Source organism: Cupressus sempervirens, chromosome 2 (assembly GCF_028749045.1).
Source record: "Cupressus sempervirens isolate cs-2001-9-10 chromosome 2, ASM2874904v1, whole genome shotgun sequence".
Taxonomy (NCBI): Eukaryota; Viridiplantae; Streptophyta; class Pinopsida; order Cupressales; family Cupressaceae; genus Cupressus; species Cupressus sempervirens.
This window is the reverse complement of record NC_143119.1, coordinates 743,690,789-743,710,704: the sequence shown is the minus strand read 5'-3', so window position 1 is coordinate 743,710,704 and position 19,916 is coordinate 743,690,789. Positions and strand designations below refer to the sequence as shown.

The 19,916-nt window shown below is 38.8% G+C and overlaps 1 protein-coding gene across 3 annotated transcripts in view; it reads left to right on the top strand.

The window, feature by feature from the left end:
• LOC149575521 (ketose-bisphosphate aldolase class-II family protein) overlaps positions 1 to 19,916 on the top strand; it is a 392,222-nt gene that overhangs the window by 724 nt on the left and 371,582 nt on the right. The gene's annotated exons all lie outside the window — the stretch shown is intronic.

Here is a 19,916-nt window from a genome sequence, read left to right as displayed (position 1 = left end):
CGATCTTGTAATAGTTTGACATTGGATCTAATTCTTAGTAGATGTATGCAAGCAGATTCTATTTTGGGCATGTAATTTGCTTCTGTGTCGGTACTGACAACCGCTAATCAAGATTTCTGAAATAAGCCCTGAAAGCTGACATTATTTATCTAGCCTGTTTTAGGGGGTGCGGCGAGTTGTTTTTATTCCCCTTTTCCAAATCTCATCCGTTATTGTTCTTGCATTGACATTAAAAAGATAACTTAGTTTAAATGTATTTTCACGTGCATTTCTTGGAAATTTTATCAGCTGCTCTTTAGGAATCTAAGGGTGCACACATTCTTTCAGTAAGTAATACAGAGAGCTTCTCTGCAAAACTTGGTATTTCTACAAGGAAAAAGTGAATAATTGTGGAACCATCCCATACTTATTGCTATTCTATTCAATTGAAGTGAATATACTCATTCTCGTAAAAGTACTTATCTAAGAATCCTGGGTCCAGGGCAGCACAGTGTCATAGAAATTACTATTAAACTTGGAATAGAAAGTCGTATTAGTGTAATTATATCACTGAATGAAATTGTACTAGCATATATATTTTGAAAAGATCTATGGAAAAGATGCCTATATATTTTATGATTGAAGTATCTATTTTTTGATTTCAACTCAGATTTTTTCATTTCTATAACTCCTTGCCCTCTGCTGAAGCTTTAGACTTTAACTTTTGCATCCGTTGACAGAAGCTTAACACCCCAAAACACCTATCATCCACCTTGAACAAAAGCATAGGACCATTTTCCTTCAGGCCTTCATAAAAAAGTAAAATTTTGTCATTTTCAATTTTCAACCACTTACTCCTTTACCGGGAAAACTACCCTCACCACCATTCGCCTTTTATGGCTTCCTGCAGTGCGACAGCGGCGCGGATGGAAAACCAGAAACCCTTTAACCTTTCTTCCTGCCTTCTTCTGGAAAGAGCAAATCTCCTCCACCAATTTGAGCCATTATACTCTGATTTTATCCTTATAAACCTCCTTATTCACACTAGTTGGCCACCAAATAAAGCCAAATTTCCTTCTTGCCTCCCCTTCTTCTTCATCCGCATAGCATTCACTGTAATTGAAGCCCTTCCCTGGCCATGCCCACTCTAACAAGGATTCAATCCCAACAATCAGGTCTTTTGGAAACAACGATTTCATCACCCACTTAACTTCTTCTTCCAAGAAAACCAATTCCAGCCCCCATGCCATAACCATTACAGCTATGTCCACATTTATTTTCCAATGGTGGGTTGAATTCTGAAATAGTTCTCCAACCGTTCCCTCACCGCCTCCATCACTCTTGGCGATGGACATTGAAACAACAAACGGAGTCTATGATCTTGGACCGGACCGAAGAGTGCTTTTTGCTGTTTAGCCGTCCCAAAGGTAAAGGTAGCCTCCATTCCAGCCCTTAGTCGCTTTCCTTGCGTGTCACTATCTCAACAGTTCTGCACTTTTATTATTCTTTTTTTGTTAAAAAGGCCTTTTCAGCTATCGTGTTTTATAGCAACTTCACCACCCCTTTGCTTAGATCACCCACATCAAACTGATAAATTCTCTTGCACTCATCATCATTCCATCCTCTATTGTTAAAACCTGCCTTTTACATTATGTGGGCATTGATTTTAAATCGCCCAAATCTTTCATCATTACTCCATTCTGACATTTCACCGAGGTTGACACCTTCCACTTTATCATTTAAAAAGACGACTTTAACTATATTAAACATCAAACAAAACCCCATCCCAACAGCTACACCATTCGAAACACCCTTTTCCCACCTCTAGACAATTTGCCGCCCATTTTGATAACTGATCTGCTTCCTTGTTAGCCTCTCTAAAAACATGACAAAATTTAAAATCTTCTAAAGATTTCAACTCCTCATTAACTGCTATCACGAAATTTTCTAAGTGCCACACTGAAATCTGATTTCGTCTGATCGTCTCAACCACCACCATGGAGTCACCTTCCACAATTACTGTTACACCCACCACCTTCTTAGCACACCGAATTGCTAATAATGCTGCTTGGAATTTTGCTTCATTATTTGTGCCATCTATTAATCTATTTGCCCCAAAAGCCAAAGTCTCTCCATGGTCCCGCACTATAAAACCCGCCCTCGATTTGCCAGGATTACTCCTCACAGCTCCATCAAAATTTACCTTGATCAAACCTTCCTCCGGAGCTTTCCACACTAAATTTTGTCTTTGTTCTTTCTTTGATTTAACCCCACTTAAAGCTCCAGCCTGTCTAATTTTAATCCTTGGCCATTCCCATTGAATAGCTCTATCTTCACTCATAAAAACACACTTCAACAGATCCTTTCTAAACACTGCTGCATTGGCTACTTCTTCAATGGAATGGTCAATCCTTCTCAGGAGCTGTTCCACAGATTCAGACACCTCTTGAAAGATTCTCCTATTTCCCTCCTTCCACACCTCCCATATTAGAATTGATGGCTTATCCTCCACACACTCTCAAGCATATTTCTTTTACTCATTTGTGGCTAGGATAAAAAGAAATCAGCTAAAGAAGATCTCCAAGGGCCAAGCCATCCCAACTTACATTGCACATGACACCAACATATCTCTGCCACTTCACATTGTAACAGCAGGTGGTCCACCGATTCTTCCTCCTTACCACACATCACACATTTAGTTGGACCTTGAAATCCTAATTTCTTTCTTCTTTCCTCAGTTAGAATTCGTCCTTGGATAGCTAGCCAAGAGAAAGTCTCTGCTTTAGGCAGGATCTCTTTATGCCAGCATAAATCCCTAGCTTCAAAGCTTTCATCCACTCTGTTTGCCATCAAGTCATAGCCTAATCTTACAAAAAACTCACTCGAGGTAGAAGCACACCACCTAATCTTGTCCTTTCTCTCAATTAAACATACTTTCCTTCAAGAAAATACTTTTTTTAGAGATTGTTGTTGATCAAGAGAAAGGCCCTCCACCCGCCAATCCTTCCAAACCCAAGTTTTACCAAATACCCCATCAGACTCTATCAAGTAGTCTCTAGCCTTATAGCCCGCCAAATCACATAATTTTTGTTTTAGGTCTTTATCTTGACATTCTTCATCTAGAGCCTGATATCCATTCCACGAGTCCACCCAAAAATTTGCTTGCCTACCATCACCAATCTTCCAAGAGATGTGATCCGAAATAACATGTTGACAAGAGATGATAAAGTTCCATATAGCCGATCCTCTTAAGGGATTTTGAACTGTTAAGATCCTTGTTTCGTCATTAGAATCCAAATATTTTACTCTTAAAATTTTAGTTTGCATTTGCTTTGAGTCCAAGACCATCTGCCACACCAATTTAGCACCCAAAGCCACATTCATTTGATTCCAGTCTCTCAATCCTACCTTACTTTTTCGGTTTACATATCCCATCTTAACAACGGGATTTTATTACTTTCCCTTGGTCCACTCCAAAAGAACCTATGCATCTGTTTTTCCACACTACTAATTACCTTCTTAGGAATTTTAAGACACATCATCGAGAAAATTGGGACTGCAGACACCACTGATTTTAACATCAGAATTCTTCCTAGCGATGAAAGTCACTTCCCCTTCCACCATTCCATCTTCTTAAAACACTTTTCTGCTAGACACTTCCACACTTCAGCTTTATTATTGCCTTGGAACAACGGGATCCCTAGATATCTGCTTGGTAGTAACCCCTATTTTATATTTAGAATTCTATTAATAGCCACTTTTTTACTTACAAGGGTATCAAATAAGAAAATCTCAGATTTTAACCAATTTATCTTTTGTCTTGAAACTTTTCCATAAAGCCCAAACGTTCTCTTCATCATCCTAGCTTCCTACTCTAAAGCATCCCCTGCTAGGAAAGTGCCATCTTCAAATTGAAGGTGGGACACTGCTTCAACTCCATTAGCTACTCTCACATCTTTCCAATGGCCTCTCACTCTTTTAATACTGATCAACCTTCCCAAAACTTCAGCTAAAATGATAAAGAGAAAGGGGGATAAGGGATCCCCTTGTCTAATGCCTTTTTCCAATTCAAAAAAACCTTGAGGGCTGCCATTGACCAAGACAGAAAACCTTGCAGAGCTTATACAACCATCGACCCACCTAATCCATCTTGCATTGAAGCCAATTTTTTTCAAAACCTTCAGCAGGAACTCCCTATTCACTTCATCATAAGCTCTCCTAATATCTAACTTCACCATCATTTTACATAGTTTCTTTACTCTAATAGAATGAATCATTTCATGAGCTATAATGACACCTTCAAAGATTGATCTCCCAAGAGCAAACCCACTTTCTTCCTTAGAAATCACCGCACCTAAAACCTTCTTTAATCTATTTGCAACCACGTTAGAAATGATTTTATAAAGAGTATTACATAAAGAAATGGGCTTGAACTCCTCAAAGGTCCTACATGCTTCCTTCGTAGGCACTAATGCTATGAAGGTGTTGTTTGAGTCTTTTAAAACAAATCCCCCTTGTCTTGATTCCTCAGTAACATCCCAAACTTCATCTCTCAAACAATCCCAGAAAAACCTCCCTGAAAAATCATCAGGACTAGGACTTTCATCCTTGCCTAGCCTCCATAGAGCAGTTTTTACCTCTTCCTTAGTCACTACTGCAAACAACATTCTATTGTGCATATTTGTAACACAATTAGGAATACAGTCCAGAACTTCATCCTCTACATCCCTACCTTTTGCATCCAGCCTTTCCCTATTTTGGAAAAAGGATACAACCTCTATCTTTATCTCCTCTGGGTCCTTCACCACTAGCCCTTCAAAATTTACTATAGAGAAAATCTTGTTATGAGCTCTTTTTACTTTAATTGAGTTATGGAAGAACTTGGTATTTCTATCTCCTTCCTTCAACCATGTCTCTCTAGATTTCTGTCGCCAAAACACTTCCTCTCTAGATAAAATCTCCTCATAAGCCTTTTTCAACTTTTGCTCTTCCCGGAAGTCCTCCCTCATTCCCTGCAGAATCACTCTATCACTTCATACTTTTAAAGAGAGTTCTAGCTCCACTTTCTTCCTAAAAATATTTTGGAAGGATTCTCTATTCCAAACCTTCAGTTTTCTTTTAATAAATTGTAACTTTTAAAAAACAATAGAAGCTTTATTTCTAGAAAAATTTGGGGCAGTTCTCCACCATTGTTCAACCAAATCTTTAAAACCACCTACCCTCAACCACATTGCTTCAAATTTGAAAGGGCATCGATCTGGTGAAGGATCTTCGTGGATTCTCAATCCAATTGGGAGATGATCCGAGCCATGTATAGGCAAAATTTCAGCTTCCACCTACTAATCAACCTGTGTCCAGTCCCCCCCAACATAAATCTATCCAATTTTTCCGCAATATTTACAAACCACGACATTCTATCAGTCCATGTAAATTCTTCTTGCTTAAAGGGGATATCCACTAGCCTATTATTTGTCACAAAAGCTAAGAAATTTTCCCGATTTACCAATCTCCATCCTTTACCCCCTTTTTTCCCCTGGGTAGAGAATGGCATTATAATCTCCACCTAACACCGTCATCTCATCTTGCAGGACCTCCATTACATCTGATAAAGATTTCCACAATGCTTTTTTATCCCTACTTTGCACAGGACCATCCACATTGATCGCATTAAATTCCACTTCAAGTTGTTTTGACCTTACCTTAAGCCATTGCCAATTACTTTCCTACTGCATCACCACAACACTGACCAAGTCTTCCTCCCATAACATACAAACACCCCTTGAAGCTCCTACCGTAGCAACCAACTCACTTCTCCATTTACCAAATTTTCTTTTGTCTCCTTCTACATCCTCAACGTTTATCTTTGTTTCCTGCATAAGGACCACATCCGATCTCGCTTGATCAAGTCCTCTCTTGATCAAACGAACTTTGTCAGGGGCATTGCATCCCTTGACATATAGGAAAGGATCTTCATCCCTTTCAGGAGAGGGTCTTCCCCCTTCTCGTCTTCAGTTTACTTTGACCCTGTGCACTTCTTGCTATTTAAATTGAGGCATTTAGTGTCCTTCCGTTTTTTTGATATTCCCCAACCTGAATTTTATGACTCTTTCGTTCAGTTTTTGCTAGGGTTCTCTTTTCTTTTAGGGCCATCATATCTTCCAAGCCTAGGAAGTCATCATTCAACATATCCTCCTTTTCCATAACATACTCATCCGAGCTGTCTTCTGAGCTAGAATCTCTTGGAACCCCCTTTCAAATTTCTTATTGGGGAGATTTCTGTATCTTTAAAGACTTCTGCCTCACACCTTTCTTCTTCCCCTCCTATGAAGATACTGTAGTCTTCTTCATTATTACCCCCATGCAAAACACCTACATTCCATCCCCCTGCTTCTCCACTACATTCCTCCTTTCTTTGGTTTTGGTTTTCCTCCCTTCTAGTCATTTCCAAATTAACTCCTCCCGTCAAAGAATAGTCTAACGTATCCCTCTCCCCAACCATCCATTGTCCCTCCATACCTTTCAACCCCCCATCCTTTTCTAAAATTTGGACTCCTTCTTCAGCCTCCGTAGCTTCCAGTCCTGCCTCATTCTCCTTATAAGTTTTCTCTTCTCCTAAACCATCCCCCTGCCCATTCAAAACCTTTCTTCCTTCTTCCCTCTCACTATCTTTAAAGTTATTCTCTCTTGCTTTCAAGATCAGAATACTATCCATCTCTGCAACAATTCCTCTAGAGTTTTCCTTCTTTTCCTTCTGCATCCTTGACCATATTCCAGACATATGAATCGCTTTGTTTAATAAACTTTCATCCTCCCTACCCTTCTGTTGCCCCACTTGCCTACACTTTTCCGAATCATGGTCCTCACACAAACAGTGCTCACACACCATTAGTCCTTCCTCTATTGACAAAGGCTATCTCCATACCCCTACCTCTGAAAAAATCTCAAACATTTCTGATATAGGGTGACAATCATTCCAAATAATACAGATCCTCGGGAACATTTGGAAAGTTTCCTTATCAACCATTTCCACAACTTTCACAAAGATTCCCAGCTTATTGCCCATCATCTTATAACAATGATCATTCCAGTATTCTTGCGAGAGGTTTTGCAACCCCACCCAGATAGGAAATTGTTTTATGATTTCCTTTGTTGGGTCAAAGTTTGGAACCCATGCTTTCATATAAAAGCCAAATCCTTCCAAAAAAGTTCCTCCGTTCAAAATCCAATCCCTATCCTGGGCAATGTCCACCGTTACCATGCAAAAACCATTTTCCAACATTTTAAAGTCTTTATGATGCAAGGAAGGGTGGGGAAAGTTAGGGCCAAAGGCACACCCAGCTCTCCAAACCACCCTGCAAGAGTTAACACAACGGAAGCAAACACGAAGAACAACAACCAAAGGAGAAAGAAGAGTGAAATGCTTTTATTGATTCATCAAGATATTTTCATAAATGCCCAGCTGTAAGGCCTTTTGGGTTATCACCAAATACTAATACATTCACATTCAAAGATCCAACAACAAATTTGCAGTTTCCAATTTTGCTCTACAATCCTTTCTCCAACTCTTTGATCTACCTAGTTCTAAGCCTAAACACTCTATTTATACTAGCCAAAACAACTTATAGATCATTCTAGAACATGGAGAAGCCACAAGTCGGCTCTCAGCATTAAATAAAAATAAACCAAAATTAAATACACAAGTCGGCTTGCATCAGCAATTAACTGTCTCGAAATCGATGTCTTAGCAAAATTGCGATATCTCCTAGCTTCGATTGAGTTTGAACTTGCGCTTCGAACTGTGGGTAGATACCTAAGTTTTCTACAACCCCTTAAGTGCGCATGGTCTGATTCATTAAGGAAAAGTGCGCATCCGATCTGAAAGTTGAGCACAGAAAACTGTCGCGCAGACCTGCCTGAAATTGATGTTCTAGGAGAATTGCCATATCTCTCAAACTATAAGGAGTTAGGACTTGCGCTCTAGAACATAGATAGTACTCTAGGCCCTCTTGAATGCCTGAAGTGTGCAACCCTTCATTCAGTTTGGAAAATTAGTTACACGGTCTGCAATAGGCACCCAGAAACCAGAAAACGCAGTTTTAGCATAACCCAGTTTCAGTAGTAAAATAAAAACTCAACATGCAGGATAGCAATGCAACCCAGGGTGCTCCTGCATCAGACAACTAGGGTTGGAAGAAATGATTCTCCTGAATCATTGAGATGTCACAACCTGAGCCGAATCCAACTCAGATTGAGAAATTTATGAAGCATCTTCCATAGGTTTGTTTTTCCATTTCACCAGATATTCATAATAATCTTTTCCTCTTGTGCTCTTGCCATTTCTCTGATCCAATATTTGTTCAATTTGTTCAATTCGCTTCTTAGGATAGTCCTCTGATACAACAACTTCGTCATCTGACTCATGATACTTGTATAAATCAGCAACATTGAATATATGAGATATATCCATGTCATCAGGTAACTCAACTTCATAAGCATTTCCACTGTCAAATTTCTTCAAGATCTTATAAGGTCCAAACTTCTTCATCTTCAACTTACTGTATGTTCCAACTGGAAATCTTCCTTTCTTTAAATCAACCATCACCTCATCACCAACTTGAAAATCATGATGTCTCCTAGATTGATCAGCATTCTCCTTATACTTCTGATTACTTTGTTCTATGCTCAATTTCACTTCTTTACAAATACTCCATAAAATCAGCAAATTCTTCGCCTGCAACACTTGTCGTCGGTAGACACTGTGTAGCCGACGGGTCCATGTTGTCGGTAAAGATTTTGTAGCCGACGAGTAGATTAATATTGTTATGTAGCCGACAGACCCCTTTGGGAAGGTTCGGCGGAAAGTATTTATACCCCGTTTGGGATCATTGCAAAGTATCTTATCTTATGCTCTATATGTAATCTCTTGGATATGCGAATAATAAACGGAGTATTGCTGTTGCTGTTCTTGTTCATTATCTGTGTGCATTAATCAATTAATCTATGCGGTAAACAACACTTCTCTTTTCTTCACCAGCAATATCTCTCAAATCTGATACTTCTCTAGGCTTCATTCCAGTAACAATCTCAAAAGGTGTCTTCCTTGTACTCCTATTCACAAAAGTATTGTATGCAAATTCAGCTTGTGCCAATACCATCTCCCAATTACTTGGCTTATTCCCAACTAAGCATCTCAGCAAATTACTGAAGCTTCTATTTACAACCTCTGTTTGTTCATCTGTTTGCGGATGGAATGTAGAACTAAACTTCAATTCAGTACCCATCTTCTTCCACAAAGTCTTTAAAAAATAACCAACAAACTTACTGTCTTTGTTAGAAATAATGCTTCTTGGTAATCCATGCAATCTCACAATCTCTTTAAAGAAAAGTTCAGCAACATGCTTAGCATCTGACGTCTTCTTACATTGTATGAAATGAGCCATCTTAGAAAACTATCCACAACAACAAATATGGAATCATACCCTTTCACCGTTTTAGGTGATCCAAAAACAAAATCCATACTGATGTCACTTCAAAGTTTCTCAGGAATAGTAATAGGTGTATACAAACCAGTATTTTGACTCACTCCTTTTACAACTTGACAAACTCCACAACTTTTTACAAATTTTTGAACATCCTTATACATTTGTGGCCAATAATACTTCTCTTTCAACAAACTCAATGTCGTATCAATTCCAAAATGTCCAACTCATCCACCACTATGCTTTTCCTTAATTAGATTCAACCTCATAGAACTTCTAGGAATACACAACTGAATACTTTTGAACAACATACCTTCTTGAATGAAATACTCATCATATTTATTTATGTGATTGGTCATATTTGGTGCTCTGCACTCTCTCCATGCCTCAACATCATATAACTCTTTCATTTCATCAAAATCAAGAACTTCAACCTTCATTTCAGTCAATAGAGAACGTCTTCTGCTTAATGCATCAACAACTCTGTTAGCAACTCCACTCTTATGCTTAATGACAAATGTAAAACTCTGCAAGTATTCAACCGACTTCATATGTCTTTGATTCAATTTATGTTGACTTCCCAAGTATTGTAAAGCTTTATGATTAGTATACAACACAAACTCCTTAGTAATCAAATAATGTCTCCATTTCTTCAAAGCTTGAACAATAGCATAAAACTCTTGATCATACACAAAATATTTCCTTTTAGCATCATTCAACTTCTCACTAAAGAAAGCAACATGCTTACCTTCTTGATTTAATACAGCTACTATTGCATTACCACTTACAATACATTCAACTTGAAATACTTTGTTGAAATCAGGCAAAGCCAATACAGGTAATTCAACAACCTTTTGTTTCAAAGTTTCAAAACTCTTATCAGCTCCATGTGTCCACTTGAATTCCTTTTTATCTCCTCTCATTGTCTCAGTCATAGCATTACAAATAGCACTGGAATTCTTTATAAACTTTTTGTAAAAACTAGCCAAACCATGAAATGATCTTACTGTTACAAACGTAAATGCCAGAGTACTTGATATTAAATAGAGATCAAAACGATCAATATATACAAAAGGAGAATCGAATAGAATAGAAACATTCTATTTTAGACTACACCTAAATATTAGAAACATTCTAATATTTACAATAAGCTACAAGAGTGAGCATTAAAGATTATTCTAACACCCCCCCTTAATGCTCAATCTATTTACTACACCGATAGATCCCTTGAATTTAACAAACTTGTCAGGACCAATGGGTTTTGTGAAAATATCTGTTGGTTGCTTTGAGGTAGGGACCATAGAGTAATTGAATAGATCCATCTTCTACTAACTATCGGATATAATGGCAATGAAGCTCGATGTGCTTGGTCCGTTCATGAAACACTGAGTTTTTGGCAAGTTTGAGTACTGCCTGATTGTCTGTAAACAAAGAAGTTGGATCTGCTTGAGAAATATGCATATCTGCAAGCATCTGACGGAGCCAAACTCCTTCACAAGCTGCCTTGACAGCTCCTCTATATTCTACTTCTGTAGAGGAGAGTGCATGTGCCTGTTGCTTCTTACTGGTCTAGGTAACTGCTGCAGATCCAATACTGAACACATAACCAGATGTAGATTTCCTGTCATCAACTGAGCCGGCCCAATCAGAATCGGTGAATCCACTGAGCTGAGGAGTAGTACTCCTTGTGTAAAGAAGACCATAGTTTGTAGTACCATGTACATAGCGTAACACACGTTTCGCTGCAATCCAATGATCAGTCTTGGGGTTCGTCATGAACCGTGAGATGTAGCTGACTGCAAAACTGAGATCAGGTCTAGTAGTAGTGAGGTAGATGAGACTACCTACTAGCTGCCTGAAGAGTGTTTCATCTATAGGAGGAGAATCAGATTGTGCGGACAATTTCAGACCAGTCTCCATAGGAGTGGAGGCAGGTTTGCAATCCTGCATTCGAAACTTGTCAAGCAAATTTTTGGCATACTTGGACTGAGACAAAAAAATACTGTTGTCAATCTGCCAAACCTCAATACCTAAACAATAATGAAGCAATCCAAAATCGGTCATATGAAAAGTTCTGCATAGATCCTGTTTGATATCTGAAATCAAATGTTCTGAACTTCCAATAATGATCAGATCATCCACATAGACAACAAGCAAAAGAATATCATTACCAAAGTGTTTAATATACAGATTACTATCTGACAGGTTGCACTGAAATCCCTGATTAACCAAGTACTGATCAATCTTTATGTACCAAGCCCTAGGAGCCTGTTTAAGACCATAGATGGCCTTTTGGAGTCTACATACTTTTGGTTCTGAACTGGCAACCTTAAAACCTGGGGGCTGTGTCATTTAGACTTCTTCCTGTAATTCACCATTGAGAAAGGCACTCTTCACATCCATCTGATGAACTTTCCAACCATACTGAGCTGCAATGGCAAGAAGAATGCGAAAAGTGCTCATCTTGGCTGTCGGAGCAAATGTCTCCTCATAGTCAATGCCTTTGCGCTGGGTGAATCCTCGAGCAACAAGTCTGGCTTTGTATTTGTCCAAGGTACCATCTGCATGGTACTTGACCTTATAGACCCATTTATAGCTAATGGGTTTCTTCCCAGGAGGGAGATCTGAAAGAACCCAAGTTTGGTTCTTTTGAAGACTTTGAAGCTCAACATCCATTGCTTGTTCCCGTTCTGGAATTCCTTTGGCCTCTGCATATGTCTGTGGTTCAGGGATATTGTGGATGTTGGCCATAAGAGCTATATTAACTGTGTTGTGCTGAATGCTCTTATTTCTGGAGGTTCTACCTTCAATGAGTTCATTAGGACGAAAATCACTAATCGTTTGAGCCCACCATTTTGGCCGAAGAGTCGAGGAGCCAATATCAGATGCAGTCGGAATAGCTGGATGAGGAGCAGGAGCAGGAGCTGTATTATCTAGAAGTGGCTGAGGTGGTGTATCAGTAACATTAGATGACTCATATAAAATAGAAGAACCCAAGTCAGAGATTGCTGAAGACCGAATCTTGGAATGCGGTGGGTAGTCAGAGAGCGGAAATGGTCTGAGTTCCTCATCAAACACAACATCACGACTGAAGATTAAATGATCAGTATTTACATCAATCAGTCTGTAGGCCTTATGTGTGTGACTGTATCTTGTAAACATAAGTTTTTGGCTTTTGGAATCCAACTTAGTGCGTTTGGCATTAGGAATCCATACATATGCCAGAGAGCCAAAAACTTTCAAATGGTTGATCCTAGGTTTGCGACCAAACCAGGCTTCCTCAGGAGTCTTATGATTAACTGCAAGGGTGGGTGATCGGTTAAGGAGGTAGACAGCTGCGGATACTGCTTCTGCCCAATATTTTTTGGGAACATTTCTATGTTCTAGCATAGCCCTAGCCATTTCTGTGATAGTACGGTTTTGACGCTCTACAACACTGTTTTGCTGAGGGGTGTGAGGTGTGGTGAACTGACATCTAATGCCATGAGTAGTACAGAAGGCAGAGAAAGCAGAACATAATTCCCCCCCATTATCGGTCCTAAGAGTACAGATGGAGGAACCAAACTCTTTTTCTACTAGAGCTTTAAACTGCTGAAATATAGGAAAAGCATCTGATTTTTGCTTAAGAAAATATACTCACATTTTGCGACTGAAATCATCCACAAAGAGTAAAAAATACCTGTTCCTAGTAATAGAAGGAGTATTCATAGGACCACATACATCAGCATGGACCAGCTGAAGCACTCTAGATGCCCGCCATGATTCACCATTCTTAAATGGTGTCCTATGTTGCTTCCTTGCTTGATAAGCTCTGCAAACGCGATGGTTTTGGGTTTGAATATTAGGTAGGCCATGGACTAAATTATCCCGAGCAAGTTTTGCTAGATACTGAATGTTCAGATGACCGTATCGCTGATGCCAGAGACTGCTGAGAGCAGATGATTCGGCAATGAAAGCATGCTCAAGGGAATCGCCTGAATCTACAAGTTTACAAATACCATGATCCTCAAGACCGACAACAAGGGTAGTGCGAGAAGCACGATCAATAATCGAACACTTATTTCCATTGAAAATGACATCCAATTGAGGAGAGTGCTTCATAATCTGACTAACAGACAGAAGATTATGTTTCATGCCAGGAACATAACATACATTGAGGAACATGAGTTTTCTTCCTCCAGACTGAATTTGAATATTTCCCTTGCCGATAATATGGTATTCTTCGCCGCCTCCAAAGATTTCTGAGTCAGAATAGGGAGTGAATTCAACAAACCAATCACGCCTATGAGTGAAATGTCGGGAGGCACCAGAATCGATGTACCAGGTAGAATATTTCACATGATTTGCAGGTATGCTTGCCATAAAGGCATGGTAGATAGATTCTTTCTGCTCTGAGTGTTGGGCAGCATGGGCTTGCTGTTTCATTGAGTCTGACTTCTGATGTTGCTGATACAGATGCTCAAATGGCACAAGCTTCGAGGTGAGAAAATGAAAGACCCAGAAAAATTGGAGTACCCTGAAAAGAGCTCAAAAAACCCAAAAATAAAATGTTGTTGGAATTTGGAGCCGCTAGCTCGAAAATCGAAGTAGAAAAAACGAGACACCCAGAGAAATTTGACAACCCATTTGAGATCTTGAAAAACCCACCACAAATAAGAAATCAAAAAAATATTCGGACCCCAAAAAATTAGGGTTTCGAAGCCAAAACTCAGTCGGCGGCCATGGAAGGTCAAAGACAATAGAAAATGTCGATTGAAAAAACCAAATCTATTTCCCAGATCACGACTTTATGCTGAGACGGTGCAAAAACATTGAGTTTGACCTCCAAACAGTAGCAGGAGCAGGCATTTTGTAACACAAAGCCGTGAGTTGGAAGGAAGTCGCGAGTTTTAAAAAACAAAGCCGTCTGTAATTGAGCCGCGGATCTCCCAAAAACGGCACCAAACACAAAAATTCGTTGCAGAGCAGAGGTAAATACCAGTCGCGAGCCCAAAACTAGAAATGAGCTGTGATTTTTCGCCAAAGGTAAACCCGTGATTTTCAACACCAAAAAAAAAAAAAGTGAGTTCCTTAGCCACAAATACGAGTTTCAGAACATGGGAGCATAAAAGAAAAACCGCGAGTTGCAGATAATCGTCCATGATTTCCACGCGTTTTGCAAATGACGGGAGTTGTAGAAAAACGTGTTTGGAAGTCACGATTTTTAGGGCAGACTGGTCGAAATCTCAGACACAAAAACCTTAGACAAAAAACCTCAGACAAAAACCCTTTGTTAAAATCTCAGGGTTTTTAGAAAGCAAGGATCACAAAATAATTTCGAAAATTGGCTCTGATACCATGTTACAAACGTAAATGCCAGAATACTTAATATTAAACAGAGATCAAAATGATCAATATATACAAAAGGAGAATTGAATAGAATAGAAACATTCTATTCTAGACTACACCTAAATATTAGAAACATTCTAATATTTACAATAAGCTACAAGAGTGAGCATTAAAGATTATTCTAATACTTACCTCACCCACATTCTCAAGCGTACATTCTCAGGCGTAGGCCATTCCAATATTGCTGTAACCTTCGCTGGATCCATCTTCAGCCCATCAGCTGAAATCACAAATCCCAAATATACAATCTCCTCTTGCATAAAAGAACACTTTTTCATATTAATCAACAACTTTTCCTCTTTCAATCTCTGCAATAATTGTCTAACATGCTCAAGATGTTCTTCCTCAATCTTACTGAGTATTAGAATATCATCCAAATAAACGATTACAAACTTACCCAAAAATCTTTTCAGAACTAACTTCATCAACTTCATGAAAGTACTAGGTGCATTAGTCAAACCAAAAGGCATGACCAACCATTCATACAAACCATCTTCTGTCTTGAAAGCAGTCTTCCATTCATCACCTTCTTTGATTCTGATATGATGATAGCCACTCTTCAAATTAATTTTGGTAAAATACTTTGCTCCACTCAAACAATCCATTATGTCATCCATCCTTGGCATTATATTTCACTTTGATTTTGTTAATAGCTTTGGAATTAGTACACATTCTCCATTCTCCATTCTTTTTAGGTGCTAATACAGCAGGTACAACACATGGACTCAAACTTTCTCTGATCAAACCTTTCTGCAATAACTCATGCACTTGCCTGTTAAGTTCTTCATTCTTTGTAGATGTCAATCTGTATGGTGCTTTGTTTGACCAAACTAGCTCCAGGAATCAGATTCATACAATGACTTATGCTTCTTACTGGAGGTAAACCATCAGGAATGTCATTAGCAACAATATCTTTATACTCATTCAGCAATTATTTAATTTCTGTTGTCATATCAACTTTTGCTTCTTGGTCATTACTACCAACACTCGGTCCTCTAGGAACTATAGCAAAACAAACTTGATTCTTCTTTACTTCCTTTTCAAATTGCTTTCCATTAACCATGCAAACTTTTATTGCAGTACAATTGACCTCATCTGGACTTTCAATCAAAGGCAACAATGTTTGTTTCTTCCCATTTACTCAAAGAGTATATTGATTCAGTCTTCCATTATGCACAACATATCTATCATATTGCCAAGGTCTACCCAACAAAATATGACAACAATCCATAGGCATAATATCACACAAGACTTCATCAAAGTAATGTCCAATTTTGAACTTCACAACACATTGTTCACTTATCAATATCTTATGCTCATCTTTGCTCCATGAAACATGATAAGGTTTGGGATCTTTCAGTGTCTGCAACTGCAACTTTGTAACCGGCTCTTCTGATGCCAAATTTGTAGAACTTCCACTATCAATGATCACCTTGCAACATTTTTCAGCCATCTTACATCTGGTCTTGAAAAGACTTCTTTTAAGGACAGGTTCCTCATCACTTCCCTTATTACATAAGGTTCTTCTTACCATTAGATTTTCTCCAGCCTCAGGTCCACTTGGTGAACTCTCAATGTCCTCTTGAATCACAAAATTTCTATTATTTTGCCCACTTTCAAAAGTTCTATGTCTTTTTTTACCACATCTGAAACAATTACCACAAAACCACTTTTAGGATAAGAATTACCTCTTCCTCGGTAAGATCCAATACCTCCTCTGTATGAGCTACCACCTTTCCACTCGGTCTTGTCTTTATCATCATTCTTCCATTTAGATTTGCCTTTATCCTGTACAAAATTATTAGATCTACCTCTGCCTCTCTGGAATCTACCACCTCTACCTCTTTGTCTTTGTTCATGCTTCTTTGCTAAGATCTCCTCAGCTTTCAAGGCATATTGATATGCTTCTTCAACACTTTCCAACTTCACAAAACTTATTTCATCTTGAGTTCCAGATCTCAATCCATTTATGTACCTTGCAATTTTCTCAACATCATCATCCACATGTCTAGATCTGATGTCCAATCTATAGAATTCCTCGGTATACTCTTTCTCAGTCATGTCCTTTTGTTTTAAAATTTGCATCTTTCTCAACAAGCTAACTTGGTAATCAGCAGGAAGGAATTTGTTCTTTACCTTGTTCACCATCTTTGGCCAAGTTTTGATCTTCTCCTTTCCTCTCCTTTGTCTATCAGTTTGCAAATGTTCCCACCATAGCAAAGCATGACCTTTCAACCTAGTAACTACAATCTTCACCTTCCTATTATCAGGAGTGTTTTCATACTCAAAGAACTTCTCCATATCTAAGATCCAATCCAACACAACATTGGTATCCAATTTTCCATCGTAAGAAACAACTTCTACAACAAGCTTTGAATTTGCCCTAAACAACACTTGCAACAATCTTTTCTCATCTTGATCTTCTTCAAGTTCCGGATTATGGTTTGGTGGTGTTGCTTCATCATCACTTACATCATTAAAATGTGCTCCTCTCCTCTGGGCTGTCTCTACAACATCTAATTTGGCTGCAATTTGTCTCATTTGATCCAATATAGCATCATCAACATTTCTTCTACCATGAACCATCTTTACAAATCAGGTTCCTACAAGATCGTAACCCTCTGCAAGTTATAGGTCAAATCCGTAGATTTGCCACCTTACAACCAAATCCAAATTAGGGTTCTACACGATCCAGTGTCCACAAGGATGAACCTCAAGCTCTGATACCACTTGACGCAAGGAAGGACGGGGAAAACTAGGGCCAATGGCACACCTAGCTCTCTGAGCCACCCTGCAAGAGTTAACACAACGGAAGGAAACACGAAGAACAACAATCAAAGGAGCAAGAAGAGTGAAATGCTTTTATTGATTCATCAAGATATCTTCATACATGCCCAACTGTAAGGCCTTCTGGGTTACGGCCAAATACAAATACATTCACATTCAAAGTTCCAACAACAAATTCGCAGTTTCCAGTTCTGCTTTGCAATCCTTTCTCCAACTCTCTGATCTACCTAGTTCTAAGCCTAAACACTATTTATACTAGCCAAAACGGCTTATAGATCATTCTAGAACATGGGGAAGCCACAAGTCGGCTCTCAACAAATATTAAATGAAAATAAACCAAAATTAAATACACAAGTCGGCCTGCATCAACAATTAACTGTCTTGAAATCGATGTCCGAGCAAAATCGTGATATCTCCTAGCTTCGATTGAGTTAGAACTCGCTCTTCGAACTGTGGGTAGATATCTAGGTCCTCTACAACCCCTTAAGTGCACAAGGTCTGATTCATTAAGGAAAAGTGCACATCCATTCTGAAAGTTGAGCACAGAAAATTGTCACGCAGAACTGCTTGAAATTGATGTTTCGGGAGAATTGCCATATCTCTCAAACTATAAGGAGTTAGGACTTGCGCTCTAGAAAATAGATAGTACTCTAGGCCCTCTTGAATCCTTGAAGTGCGCAACCCTTCATTCATTTTGGAAAATTAGTTACACGGTCTGCAATAGGCATCCAGAAACCAAAAAACGCAGTTGTAGTAGAACCCAGTTTCAGCAGTAAGATAAAAACTCAAAACATGCAGGATAGAAGTGCAACCTAGGATGCTCTTGCATTTTTAGCTTTCCTATTGTAGGCCATGGCCCTCCCCATTTTAAAAAGAAAGCATTACTTTCTAAAAAACTTTGCTTCTCCTTCGTAGAGCCTTGCTCTAAAACTACCCTTTCAATTGTGCGTCTTTCCTGATGCAGGTCTTCAATCCTCTATTTTTCCTGGTTTTCCATTGCTTGTGTTTTCCTCATCCGTTTTGCAATATCCCCAAAATCTACCTTTCCCTCCACGTTAAAGGATGTAAAACGCTGCATTGGGTGGCCTCTGTTTTCAGAGTTTCTGATCCTCCCACTCCCATTTTGCCATCCACCCTCCCCAGTATTCTCCACTTTTTTCCATCAAAATCTCTTCAGATTTTGTCTTCCATCCAACTGCCATTTCCCATTACTGTTGCCCCAATAGTTCAAATCCTCGTGCCTCTTGAAGGGCTCAAACCTTCTTGGCTGCTGAAACTGTCTGCCATGATCGCTGTATCTTCCATCCCTCCTGCCATAAAACCCTACACCCCACCGCTCCTGCATCTTGCCAATGATGCGATGTGGTGCTTCATTCTTACTTGGGCATGAATTGAGTGACTTTGTCTCAATGAACTAGAATAGTATTAAACTTAAAATAACCGATTTGGATCTTTCAGCAATTCATCTTTCTAAACTGTCAATATCAGTGACTTGTTATTACTCTAAATTGGATCTGGGGCTCTTTGGAAATGAAAACAACTACTCATTCTTTGTTGCTACTTATTTCAAGCTCACATCTTTGTTACCAACTTCAACTGACCTGTACCTTCTATTATTTGGATATTTGTTTAAATTCCCCTCTTCTATATGCTTAACAAACTTTCTATCAAAATAACCAAGACTTAAACAAGGAGATAAGCAACAGATAATAAATATAATGGCAATTTTGCTTATTGCGACTTCTGCGATTACACTGGTAAACAAACTGGGTGAAAGCTACAAAAATTACATAGATTGTGAAAATTATATCAATTGTAGTCACAAGGAACATTGTCCAAGGTACTATGAGATACTCTGGCTTGGACATTCAAAAGTTACTGACATGCAAACTTCTTTAGATTGGGTCTATGGTTTGTTGGAAAGCCTTTGTTGTTGCCTATCTCAAGCTTACCTCATTGTAACAAGCTTTGTCTGGTCTTTAGCTCCTATTGTTTGAACATTTGTTTAAATCTACATCTTTGACCTTATGCTCTATGAACTATCTATTAAAATATTTGGTCACAAATAAGGGTATAAGCAACAGATGTACAAATTATAGTGATAAATTTTTTTGTGTCCCCTTATTGGATTACAATGGTGAGGAAACTTGCTGCGAGCCACAAATATGTGAAGTGAAAATAATATCAGCCATGCTCACAGTTAGCATTGCTCATGGTAGTATACAGTGCTTTGGCTCAGAATATCAGATGTTACTGACATGCATACTGATATCCTGAAATGAT